This window comes from Psammomys obesus, unplaced genomic scaffold (assembly GCF_907164565.1).
Source record: "Psammomys obesus unplaced genomic scaffold, mPsaObe1.curated_primary_1811, whole genome shotgun sequence".
Taxonomy (NCBI): Eukaryota; Metazoa; Chordata; class Mammalia; order Rodentia; family Muridae; genus Psammomys; species Psammomys obesus.
Genome location: NW_026596244.1, coordinates 4103052 through 4115911, shown reverse-complemented (window position 1 = coordinate 4115911; position 12860 = coordinate 4103052). Strand labels below are relative to the sequence as shown.

Genomic DNA, 12860 nt, shown 5'->3' with positions numbered 1-12860 from the left:
CTCTGGATTGCTTGCGCTTTAAACAAACAAAATTTATAATGTAAAATAAATCCTATTGTTTTATATCGTTTTGCCTAAACCTTGAAACAGAAATAATTTCTAATTGAGACATTTGTTTTTAAATTCTTAAATATTTAGGGCAACATATTGGATATACTGTTGTTGGTTTTCTGGGTTTTTGTCTGTTTGCTTTGGAGACAGGGTTTCACCATGTAGCTCTGCGTGTGCTGGCACTGTATTATGTAGACTAGGCTGGCCTCCAACTCAACTCACAGAGATCTCCCTGCCTTTGCGTGAGTGTTGGGATAAAAGGCATGCCTACCATGCCTGGCAAATATTTTTTTAACATGACTATCAGCTGCTTTGCCTTCTTTTTAAAGGATGCACATGGTTGGGAGGAGGAGATGGGCAGGCACTGGGGGCAGAGTGTGTGGAAGTCACTGGAGAGAAAGATACCTTGGATTGTTAAAGCCAGGGTTTGCTGCTTTTGTCCCTAGCACTGCACTGCACTGCAGGAGGGCCAGCCTGTGAACTCCAGGTGGGCATTCCTCTCCCTCCCATCTTGTAGTAGGAGCACTGAGATTACAGACCTGTAAACCTCTCATATTGATGTGGTGCTAGGGATATGAAATCCAGTCCAAATCCAGTCCTCAAGTTTGCAAAGGAAGAGAAGGCCAGCTCTGGCTATGTAGCAAGTCAGGGAGCAGCTTTTGAGCTAGTGAGACCTGTCTCAGAAAATTACGCCTGAGTAGCTCTTCCTAAGACTTATATATAGTGTGCATATTCATATATGCATACATGTATGTATGTGTGTGTACACACAGGTAGGTAGGTGTGCATATACATGAGCGCCATGAGAGTGTATTCAGGTCAGAGGACAGACTCAGTTCTCTCTTCTACCAGGTGATGTAAGTCCCAGAGATCTAACCTAGGTCACGAGCGAGGCTTGGCAGCAGGTACCTTTACCTGCCAAACCACCTCAGTGGCTCAGGTTCTTTGTAAGAACATAGAAACTTTAAATACAGGAAATAAACCATACACTTTTTCTGGCAGCTTCATTCATGTACCTTTTGTGTAAGACCTCATAAATGTCTAGTTTTCCTGAATTATCTGAAACAAATAAAACATTGTTATGTAGCTGCAAGAATATTTCATACCACTTCCATATGGTAATACATGGTAGAGGGCTTATCATATATGATTTGCACTGTTTGATAGATAGATTAAATGATTTAATATATGAAAAGCATTAAAAAAATCTATGTAGGTAAATAGGGACTTCTTAACTAGAAGGCTGAATATACTTCATATACACTGATTTAAAGATTTTAAACTGCTCTGTGAAGTGTACAATAATTAAATGCTTCAATAGCTAATTTAATTCAATTGAGTGGTAAATATTATGCTTTAAATAGCATAATACTTCATATCATACTTCATGATAGCATCCTACTAAGAGATGAAAAAATAAAATAAAATAAATTACTGCTTCAATTCAAACAGAGATAAAATATCTATAGCCCAACAAAGTTTCGATTATCAAACAAAAATCATCTGTGTGGTGGCCCATGCTCATAAACCGAGAACCCGGGAGGCAGCAACAGAAGGATCATGTGTTTAAGGTAATCTTTGGATATATATTGAGTATTAGGCCAGCCTGGGGTATATAAAATGTTATCTTAAAAGAAAGGGCAGAAGAGATTAAATACAGGACTATGTCATTCACTTCTTATAATTCTAGCTAAGGTTAAGTGGAGAAAAATGTGAGGTTTTCCAGTGAGCTCTTCTCATTTCAAAACAATGGAGAAACAAAAATAGAAACAAGATGGTAGGAGAGAGATGGATGATAGTTGAGAAATCCTCACTGACTCCTTAACTTGGGCCATTGATCCAGTTACTGGTAATTCTGGTTTGAGATATGTCCGAAAAAAATCAGTAAATACTCTTTTAAAAATGAGTTTATTAAGCCAGAGTATATTCTGTCTGCCTTACTACATTAATTATAAGCAAAATAGAGTCCAAGGACTCTATTTTTAGACTAAGACAGAAAAGGGCTCAAATGGTGGTTGAGTTGACATATTGTACAAGTTTCCACAGCCAAATGGTACAGTCTAGAACTGCGCAAGTTCTCAAAACTTATCCCTTCCTCATGACAACTCCAAGGTAACAAACACATGGTGTCACTGAGGTTAAGTTAGTCTTACTGTGGCCATCTTTATGAAACTATTTTTCTAAAATCGAACAAATGTTTTATTTTAGAGATTAAATACTAGTCAAGATGCAGCCTCTTATTTTATGTATCTAATTTTCATTTCTATGGGTAAGAAAAACTACACACCTAAAACATAAACACATGTGTTTGGGGGTAGTATTAGTTAAAGACATCAGAATTCTAGAGGCAAGGAGTAAAAGGTCTTCAAATGGTATTCCATGAATGAATTTCTCACTACAGTGTATACCATGTTAGGCTGAGGTTAATGACAATATTTTTTTCTGTTCATTCAGAAATGCAACAAAAAGATGGCAATGATTATTCTGAGCTCAGTATAGACAACTGTTATGGCAGAGGACTGAATTCAGTGCTAAATTGGGCATTTAAGGAAAGTGAATTTCCTAGTTGAACTTGTTCATAAAATGATACAATAGCTTTCCAAATAGCTGAATCTTCATCACTATTAAATATAGACTACATATAAGGCACTTAGCATGCATATAAAAGCCAGTATTAATCCTAAAGATCTCCAATGTCTGCTGAGCAAGACAGTTATGAACTCCGCTAACAATACCGAGCACAGTGCTAAGTATGTGAATGTCAAAGGAATAAGAAAAATTAATCATCACATCCAAGCTAATTTATATCCATCAATATGTTAGTAAATATTGGCTAAAAGCAAACAAAAGCCAGCTAAATAGTTGTTGTTATTAATTTTATTATTAAAGAATAGTTTATTCACCAAGTGTCTAAAAATAAAAGAAAAAAACCTTACTAAATTTATAATTCTGAAGCAAACCAAATTAATATTTTTGGAAAACACCAAGTCAAAAGTATCTAATGTCCAGTTCTACAAATGCTTAAATAATGCAGGAAGATCTCTTTCCTCCTTTTGAAGGTAGGGTGGAAAAAAATGACTAGAGAAGCTGAAGAACAAATTTAGACTTTACAAAATGAAAAGAAGAAGACATTAGCAAAGGTATGATGGCAAATGGAAGTAAGCCTCAGGCTTCCCTCGCTGGGAAAAGTCTGCATCTCTGGCAGAGTTATGCCCCTCAACCAAATTCCCTCCCTATGGAATGAATGTGAAAATTGTAGACAAAATTTTGCAGCTCACAAAGTCTGTATCTAATCTGGCTCCAAGAGATACTTCTGAATAGTTAATCAGAACAAAGCCATTTTCAAAATATCTAGCTGATACTGTGATCATTTGGTGGGATCACCTGTCTTATCTATGGAAATACAAATATCTCACTGTATACATTACAGTACTGGGCAACATTGCTAGCTGAGCCAGTGGTCACAGTGTAGCTCCTTTTGCTGACCTTGACAGAATTTGCTAAAGACCAACATGAGACAGAAAAGAAACATTTGGGCTAGAGAACCTAATGTTCTAGCTTCTAAGATCCAAGACTAGTGTTAAAATTCTAAAACTCAGCTCTTGGTGAAGGCGGGGGGGGGGGGGGGGTCAAAATTTCAAGAGCATTCAAGAGTAGCCTAAGTAACTGGGAACATCTTAGCAAACAAAAACAAAATGCCGGGACCATTTCAAATTCTAAATTTAATGAGTTAATAGTTAAGTGTTAGAGTGTTTGCCTGTCATGCATGAAGGCCTGGCCTCAACTCCCAGTACTGACAATGACAATAAAAATAGAATGCCCTACATTTATGAAATGATTATTTATATATCCTATAAAAAATATATAATTACTCAAACTCTAAGGATGAAATACTGACAATATTAAATGTAATAGTAAAAAAAGCAAAACAAATCCTTATCTGAATAAACAATTATTCTAGACCCCCAAACCAGTACTTACCCTTAGGAAATTTTGTAAAAATCATAAACTGGTTCTTGTTTATATTGGTTGTTTAAGTAAGAGAACAAACATCACTTTAGTTTTCACTTATTTCTTAAAAATTGTCCAAATAATACCATTACTGCATTTGTTCTGCCTTTATAACCTATAATTGTTCAAAATTTAAAGTATTAATGATTTTAGTGACTCAAAAGTATTTTAAGTGGAGATAGGTCCATAAAAATTAGTGGTTGAGAAAGTTTGTACTCCCTCTTATGAATTTAACAATAACAAAGAGAAATCAAGTATCTTTTTTTTTTTTTTTTGTCATGTCAAGGGTATGCTTCTCAAGCATTTTTTAAAGTATCTATTTCCCTGTCTCCTATTCAGTCCAAAACCATTTGAGCTTGAACCATTTTTTTTTTTGTCTTGTTGTGTCAAAGCTCCAGCTAGAAATGTACTTCAGTCAATTTCCTTTTACTCAGTAGGCTTAGAATCAGAATTTTAAATTTAAAGGGAGGTCCGAAGCATAGTGCTATTTGAAATTAACCATGTCTCTTGGGTAAAAAGGAGTCTTCTCCTGGGCAGTTTCCATCCAAGATTGGCCGGATAAATAATCTGCTTTATACATAGCTGATACTTTATATAAATTGAATGACCTTTCCCAAAACTAACCAAGAAAAAGACTTCAGGTTATTTGAAATTGAATGTAAACATCAATTAAACTGGATGAAGAATTCAAGGTGAAAAATACTTGTCCAAGTATGATATACTAATGATTTGCTCTCATATAAAAACATGGTCTTCTTACTCCCAAGATGACAGGAGAACCCTGTTTCACCCACTGACATTCTTAAGAGGATTTGATCTTGAATACAGAAAAACAAACAAACAAACAAACAAAAAACAAGTACTTTACAATCGTAATCTCCTTCATTACTAATGAGACTGTAGTTTTAGAACATTTCAGAGCCTACGACATATATAGCCAGATGAAATGAGCTGTTTTCATGTTCATTATCTTCTATCCATTTCTTGGTTATTGACTGATTTCCATCAACATTCTTTCAAAGGGCCCTTCTAATAAAGGCTCTGAAAGAACTTCATTGCCAGGCACATCATTATCGTTATGTGGAGGGAATAAGCCAGAGACAACAGGTATTCAGTTTCCAAATGAATCAGCAGTGGAGCCTGAGCATCTGAGACTCTGACTCAGGACTTACATCACAAATAACAAGGACAAGCACGATCTTTCCATCTTTTCTAAGTTTTACTAATCTACCAGTTCGTATTCCTCTCCTAAAATCATTGTCTGGAGATCACATCTGCCAGATGGCCACACCAAATAACAGGTCTCCAGGAGTGTACCAGAGACCACATTCACCCTTCCTGAGGCTGCCAACTTTAGCGGCTTCTGTTGTGTGTGTGTGTGTGTTTTGTTTAGTTTTTGTCTTATAAGCTCTTTGCTTCTTCTCATATTTACGTGATCTGCTCTATCTAAGCCTAGATTTTTTTAGTTTTGTTTATTCTTATTTATTCAGATTTGTCTGTATACCCAGTTCTTTGATGTCTGAGAGCCTGGGAGGGAAAAATTTAATTCACTTAGTGATGGACAGATCCTATCACTACCACCACCCAGTGTGACTGAGCCTCAGGCAATGGAGAGAATACCTTTGAGCCACTTCATTTTAAAAAAGGCATTTTGTGTGCAGCACAAGAACAAAATTCAAAACACTAAATCAGAATAGCATGAGGACAGAAGAAAACAGGAGGTAATTACTAGTTTTTATTGATATTTCTTTAAAAATCTGAAGTATTCTGACACTCGATGGAATAGTCAACTGTTACAAAAAGGCATTTCAGAGCAGAATATACTGCAATATGATGCTATGATTAACAGGCATATAATCCGGGGCACTAAGCAACTACAAGAAAATGAACTAAGTAGATAAGATTTTTACTGCTTTTCCAAAATGAAAAGGCTGTAATCTGTCATACTTACACAGAGGTAGGGTCGACTATTATCTTCACCAAGTATTACAACATAATTTCATCCACATGTATTAAACTGAGATTTCAAAAGAGTATATAAACAATGAGAATGAACTATTATATTATGATACTATATATCTCTCAAACCAGAACCCATTATAACATACTAAAGATTATTATTTTACACCTAGCCTTTTCAACAGGGGAAAGCTCCTCCATACAGCTTTCCTTGTACTCCTGTTCTTAAAAAAAAAAAAAAAAAAAAAAAAAAAGACAAGCGTTACCGGACACAAATGAGCGAATAAGGAGCAGCAATGAAGTACACCATATGTTCCTGTTGTAGGCTGAATCCAGGTCTTTGTTTCAATATTACAGCGCCAGCAGGAAGGCAAGCTAAATACCCACCCATTTAAAATTGTTCTCTCACTATTGCTGGTAAAAGTTATACTTATGATAGGTTCGGCCGGAACCCATCCTATCTTTTTTTATTTGCTTCTTTTATACATATTTTTTGAATCTCAGGAACCTGCAACACAATCGCCCTAGATAACAGGTCTGTGGCAGGACAATCTGATAAGCCAATACAAGCGGCAGGCACTGAGGAGGACAAAGTTGTTTTCCTAGTGAAACAGTTCAGAAGTGATTCTATTTCAATGACCTTTATTTCATTTTATTTTATTTTTGCTTTTACCAGCTACGCACCTAGCTAGACACTGACCACTTGGTCCTCAAGCAGGGCTTTCATTAATCTTGCGATCTCCCAGACCAGTTGTAATGGTGCAACTCAAAACAAAACCCCTAACCGCGCCCCAATACCTCAGGCTGAGTTACCTTTTGCTTTTTTTCCTCCCTACCAAAGTGCAAAAATTGTACGTCGTTCCCCTGAAAAGGTTCGCACCGCTATCCTAAGCCATCATTGCACTCTTTCCGAATCTCTGCCCTGGCGTTCCTATTGTCAGATGCCTTCCTCCCCGGGGCGGTGTGCAGGCGCCTGCAAAGGGCGCCCACGCTTACCTCCCGCACACCTGCAATCCCAGCTCGGGATGCTGGAGAAGATGCTCGGCGGGCTGCGAACGCCCGGGATGCTGCTCCCGCCTCTCTCCCGGGGAAACTACCGAGCAGGCTGAGCCTCGGCTTGGACTGAGACTCAAGCTCCGCCTTCCGCGCCTGTAGTTGGCCGAACCTCGGACTGCCGCTCCTCCCTCTGCCGTCTGCGCAGCACGAGCCGCAGGCGGCGCGAAGCGGTACCCGAGCAAGAGTCGCTCCAGGCTCTCCGGCCGCTCCTCCTCCTGCGTCTGCCCTCCTCTCTGGCATCTCACCTGGCGCTCCTGGGGCCTGGCGTAGCCCGCTCAGTGGGCTGTCCTGGGGAGTTCTGCGGCTTCGGACAGGCGGAGCCCGCCCCTCCCGCCCAGAGGCTTCCTCCCCACCTTCCCGCGGACCCAGCCCAGCCTCCCATCACTTGCCACCTCTGGTCCCCGCCCTTTTCCTCCCACCCATCCTTGACACCGCCCGTCGGTGGGCGTGGCGCCTGCGGGCCGGCCTTGCATTCTGATTGGTGCAGGTGAGAGCTGGTTCCGCCCTCCCTCCGTTTCTGGACCCTCTCTCTCTACCCGTCTCCTCTCGTCCTCAAAGACAGGGAACGCTGCTCTTATTTGCTAGAAGTGTCCCCACCTATTGCCTTAGGCGTTCTCGCGGGTCCTTCTGGGAAATGTGGTCTTGCAATTGCAGGAAGTGCTGGCGGATAGGGCAGGCGGAACTACGAATCCCCATCGGGCCTTGCGCGACTCCTGCTCGGCAGGATTCCGGACAACGCCTGGTTCCTCTCGGGTCCTTCCGGCGTCGCCGGAGTGAATTGATCCGGGAGTTGGAGACGGTTCCAAAGGTGGGCAGTGGAAGTCGGTGCCTCGGTTGCCGGTAAGGTGAGGTTTTGGGGTTCGGGTCCGCACGGCTCCGCGGGCAGCCAGCGCGGCCCGGGGTCAGGCGGGGGTCGAGGCGGAGGCGCTGGGCTGGACTCGGGCCGGCGGGGCGGACGGGCGGGGAGCGGGGCCTCTGGGCGACAGCGAGGTCTCTACGCGAGCTGCGTAAAGCTGGTTTGTAAATGCCGCCTGCGCGGCCCGGCCCGGCGCCTCCAGGAAGTCCGCTGTGGGTGCGGGCGGAGGGAAGGGTGAGGTCGGCCTCCCGGGGCCCCGACCGAGGGGGCGGATGTGCTGGGTGCGGACCCCGGCAGGTGAGCTGGCGAGGCCCGGGAGAGCGTGGGTGCCCGCGGGTCGGCGCCGGGGTGGCGGGGGTCATGCCCTTTGAGGGAACGAGAGCCAGTGTTGACAGTTCCGACTCAGTTCCAGCTTCCTGAGGTGGCCTCCCCCGGGAGGTAATTCCTCACCAGAAAGGTTTGTCTCTTTTAACTCCAGTATGTCAGGTGGATTCACTTCTGACCTGCACTCCAAGCGCGTTCGCTTTGGGATGCTAGTGAGAAAACCGAAGGGACAAATGACGTGCCCAAGGTCACGCAGATCTTCAGTCCAGTCCACCCGAAGTTCCGGTTCTGCCCAGAGTTGTCTGCTTAGGAAGAAAGACGCAGGTCCAAGTTGCCAAGTAGAGTGTGTATTTCTCAGAAACGCTGGTGCGAGGAAGAGTTGGTTTGTCTATTTGTTGCAGTGGAGTGAAATCCTTCCCAGTGCATCCTCTCTAACGTTCAGTCAAAACAGGAAGAGTCATGTTAGCTTGGATATTTACCTGTTTCTCTGGGATAGACTAAATGGTAACACTCAACTTCCATGCCCTGTTGTTAAAGGGTAGATAATATTTACCAGTTAAAGCTCAGTGTTGACGTTAAGAAAATTATTGTTTTCCTATTTTTTTTATCATTTTAGAACCAGAGGTAGTACTTGTAACTTTAACAAAACTTATTTTACACATTTTAATGCTTTCGTTAAGTGAATTTTAAATGGAGAATCATGGAGAAATTATAACATATTACTAGAAATGATTTCTTTTTTTTCTCTGAGATTTTTACTTTTCCCTCATTTTCTTCACTATATGTGTAAGCAGTAAAAACAGGCACTAGTATATTTTCTGTTTTCTTTACATCATCTGTGAGTTTTAATTCATTCTTATTTAATGTTAAAGAATGAAAAAAATAATGCTTCTATATTGAGTGAAACACAATGGACTTGTTCCAAACAAATGACTAATTATAGACGATAGATATGATTGGATAGTTTATTTTATATAGAGTATAGGAGTCGTTTTAATCCATAAACATACAAATTTATAGTTAGCAGGATTACTATGTAGGTTAAAATATTAAATACATAATATATACTGTAAATAAATATATACTTTTAGTGTTTTTTGATTGTCATGATTAATATTAACAATGTTTTCTTGTTTGTTTGTTTGTTTGTTTGTTTTTAATGCAAGGCCCTTTTCTGGGATCAGAAGAACCTTTGTTTCTCTGTGTTTCCAGTTATTATGGTCTTTTTTTTATCGGGACTTTTTAAGTAAAAGGAGAGGTATGTTATCATAAAATTAGGCAAAATCAGGGATAATGTAACACCAAGCATAGAGTAATTCACAGTAGGGAAAAAGTCACTAAACAAAAGGGAAATTATGTGGGGTTAATTGATTTTGAAGTATATTAAAAAAGTGCATTTGTGTCAGTGGGCCACCTATAATAAGTCAATGCTGGTAAAACATATTTGTTCTCTTAAGGAGACAGTATCCTTTGCAGGACTTTGGAGGTCTTGTAGAGTCATCTCTTTCTTAAAAGGTAATCTGTAGAACAGAGGCTGTATATTACTTATCCTTGTAATCTTGGTTTTTGGAATAATTGAGTGGATACAGGGAATACAGAAAGGCTTGGGTGATGAAATGATTTGCCCAAGGCCATATGACCTGTCACAGATCAGGTTATAATCCATATCTTTCAACTAGATTTTTTTCTCTATTGTTACTATTATTTACATTTATTCACTTTGTATCCCAATTGTAGCCTTCTCCCTCATCTCTTCCTGGTTCCACCCTCCCTCCATCTTTATCTCTCCTTATCCCTCTACTATCCCACCTCCCTAGTTCACTGATAGGGGAAGTCCCCCAGGTTCTTTTATATCTCCTTTCTTCCATAAAGAAGAACTCTGAACTCTGTCTAAAGTTTGCTGTGAGTCTCTGCATCCGCTTGGATCCCCTGCTGCTTGGAGTTTTTAGAGGACCTCTGTGGTAGGCTCCAGTCCTGTTAGACTATAAAATTTTAATGTTTGGTTCAAAACTTTGTGTAGGAAAAAGACTGACCATTACAAATGTTCAAATGTCACTACCCTCTCACTTTGTTTAATCCCACCAATTTGTATTCTGTTTCTCTAATGGTTCTATTATTAACTGATCCTCAACTACTTATTTATTGCTTTTTTCATATATGTTTCTTCCTGATTTGGGGACTTTTACAACTTCTGCCTTTCCACGTGTCCCATTTCATCTTCCCTTTACAAATGTGGCTGGTCCCTTCAAAGCCTAGCTTTCTCTGAACCCTCCTTCTCCAAACCAGAGGGGATTCCCACCCTCTCTTCTCCATATTTTGAATTCTATTAACACTATTGCAATAGCAATTTATTATTTCTATGTTGGTTTAATATTTTATCATCTCATTAAAAGTTACCTGAGCAAGGCCTTCTCATTTGTTCTGTCTTAGCCCACCTCTTACACAATTCAGTATAAAGTCAGTGTAAATTTACTCATTCAACCCAGAAGAGTACAATTTAATGGCTAAAGTCTTAGAGGACTAGAGCTAAGGTTTAAGTCTAGACCTGTCTCTATGCTGCTTTGGTTGTCTTTGGTTGTAGTTATAACCAGGATTTAATACAACCTTGAGAGAAGATGATTTGGAGAAACTAGCTTAATAATTTCAGAGGAATTTGTATTTTGCACTTCTTAAAAGTTATATTTGAGGGATTTAAGTTAATATTTTACTGCTTTGAACATATGACACTTATAAGATTAAACATGTCTTTAAAAGTTTGCAAACAAAATTTTAAGGATGTAGTAGGCTAGATTTTTGTATGGAAAACAACTTGTGTAATTTTTCTCAGTACTTACTAGTATAATAAAATACATTTAACATCTGAATTATGTAGCCTTTATTCATTCAGTATTTACTAGCACACTTCCCAGCAGAACGTTGGGGTTGTTTTCAATTTTGATGATGTGGTAAGGCTTATTATTAAACATGGTTTTGCTAAATTGTAAGATTACTTGGTACTTTTTAAACGTTAATCTGAATGTTATTTGAATCTTAAGTAAAATTCTTTTTTACCTCATATAATACAGTTTTCAAGAGATTAAGCTGTTTATAGTTTGATAGAATATTAGGGTTATTATGATAGATGCTGTTACTAATAATTTTAAGCCAATATATGAATTTTTCTGAAGGAAATATATAGGAGGAAATACATAGACGATAGTGTGAGTCTATACTTCACTGCATTTAAAATACTGTGAGTTTTAGATTTAGGGTAATAGAGTATTTATACACATTTATATCAAAGCCACTTTTACATTTGGATTATGGAAAGCCATTGTTTTAAACTATGTAAAAGTGATTTGAACATATTTAATCTCCTTTTATAGTTGCTTAGAATTTGATTAGTTACTTTAGGATGATGGGGAACACAAGGATTTTTATTATCCTTAGATTACACTGAGTTACTGGGTAAGCACTGAAGTTAACCTACCTTTCCTTAGTAGGGAAGGTCTCTTGGGAACACATTTACCATAGTAAATCTAAATTGCATAGTAATGATCCCTTGATTCATTTATCTACATATTTGTTGAGGATGTTTTATGTGTGAAAGTATCTACTTTGGAATGAACTGAAATCTTATATATGGCCAATGGTTATACCAAGCATTTCACGTGCCTACCTACAATCCTTAAAACCACTGTAGGAAGCAAACATGATTATCCTCAGTTTGTGAACCAGGAAGATGAAATGTAGAGAGATGAAGTCACTTGCCTCAAGTTGCCCACAGAACTCATATTTGCTTAGCAGTTTAGTCCAGGCTGCCTCACTAGAGATACCTTGCTTAGAGTCATTTATGCAAAGTAGTGTTCATGTTTAAAGGGCTGCTCCCACCATTAGAGTTGCAGTTACAGAAAGTTTGTCCCCCAAATGTGGAGATCACTGGGACATAGTTACTGTTCTTTAATAAGCAGTTTATATTTAAAAATCTATTGGGAAGTTCAAACAGCAGAGACTAACAGACCTTTCCTACATTACATCCCATTTTTCTCTGTTCGTGACATAGTCCACTTTCCTATAGACTGAAAGGTTGAGTGTTTGATTTCCTCTTCAGATGCTGTTGGAAAATATCTATAGACTGGTATTATATATTATAACTCATTACTCAAAATTAGTGCTAGAAGCTACTCAGGCTGAGGGTCTATGGCTGTCTGAGTTTGTCAGAGGAATAGTAGGCCATTTTCTTACCTCAGTCTGGGACTTGTGTACATGGAAAATTGTGACCACGGACCACTGGTTCCTAGAGTAGGTATTGTGTACTAGATGCAGGAGTGCTCCTTTCTGTCACTGTTTTTTAGTGACTGTTCATGTAGTCCCATTCATTTTCAAGGGCTTGAACTGACTTCATCACTATATCTTCAGCTAACATTATTGATGACTTAGACCATGCAGAATTCTGTAACAGGTACTAGGAAATAGAAAAATGCATAAATCTCTTAGGGAATTTAAACTTCAGTAGCAGGTAGAAGGGAAAGGAGATGTTAAGATCATTTCTTTGGTACTTAGACATTTTAATATACCAGCATTTCATATGCATCAATTTTTTTTGATAATTAGGATAAATAGC

General features: G+C 39.2%; 2 protein-coding genes across 7 annotated transcripts in view; one reads left to right on the top strand and one right to left on the bottom strand.

Moving 5' to 3' along the window:
• Positions 1-7451, bottom strand: part of Serpini1 (serpin family I member 1) — a 90071-nt gene extending 82620 nt beyond the window's left edge. Inside the window, exon 1 of one of the 2 annotated variants that reach the window (XM_055596692.1) lies at positions 7323-7451. The gene's annotated coding sequence lies outside the window, so the exon portion shown is untranslated. Of the gene's footprint in view, positions 1-7017; positions 7300-7322 lie in introns of those variants that run through there. The other variant, XM_055596691.1, reaches the window with a different exon arrangement.
• A 332-nt stretch (positions 7452-7783) lies between these two features.
• Pdcd10 (programmed cell death 10) overlaps positions 7784-12860 on the top strand; it is a 40829-nt gene continuing 35752 nt past the window's right edge. The window contains exons 1-2 of one of the 5 annotated variants that reach the window (XM_055596602.1): positions 7787-7917; positions 9424-9515. The gene's annotated coding sequence lies outside the window, so the exon portion shown is untranslated. Of the gene's footprint in view, positions 7923-8181; positions 8231-9423; positions 9516-12860 lie in introns of those variants that run through there. The other 4 variants (XM_055596607.1, XM_055596606.1, XM_055596603.1 and 1 more) reach the window with 4 other exon arrangements.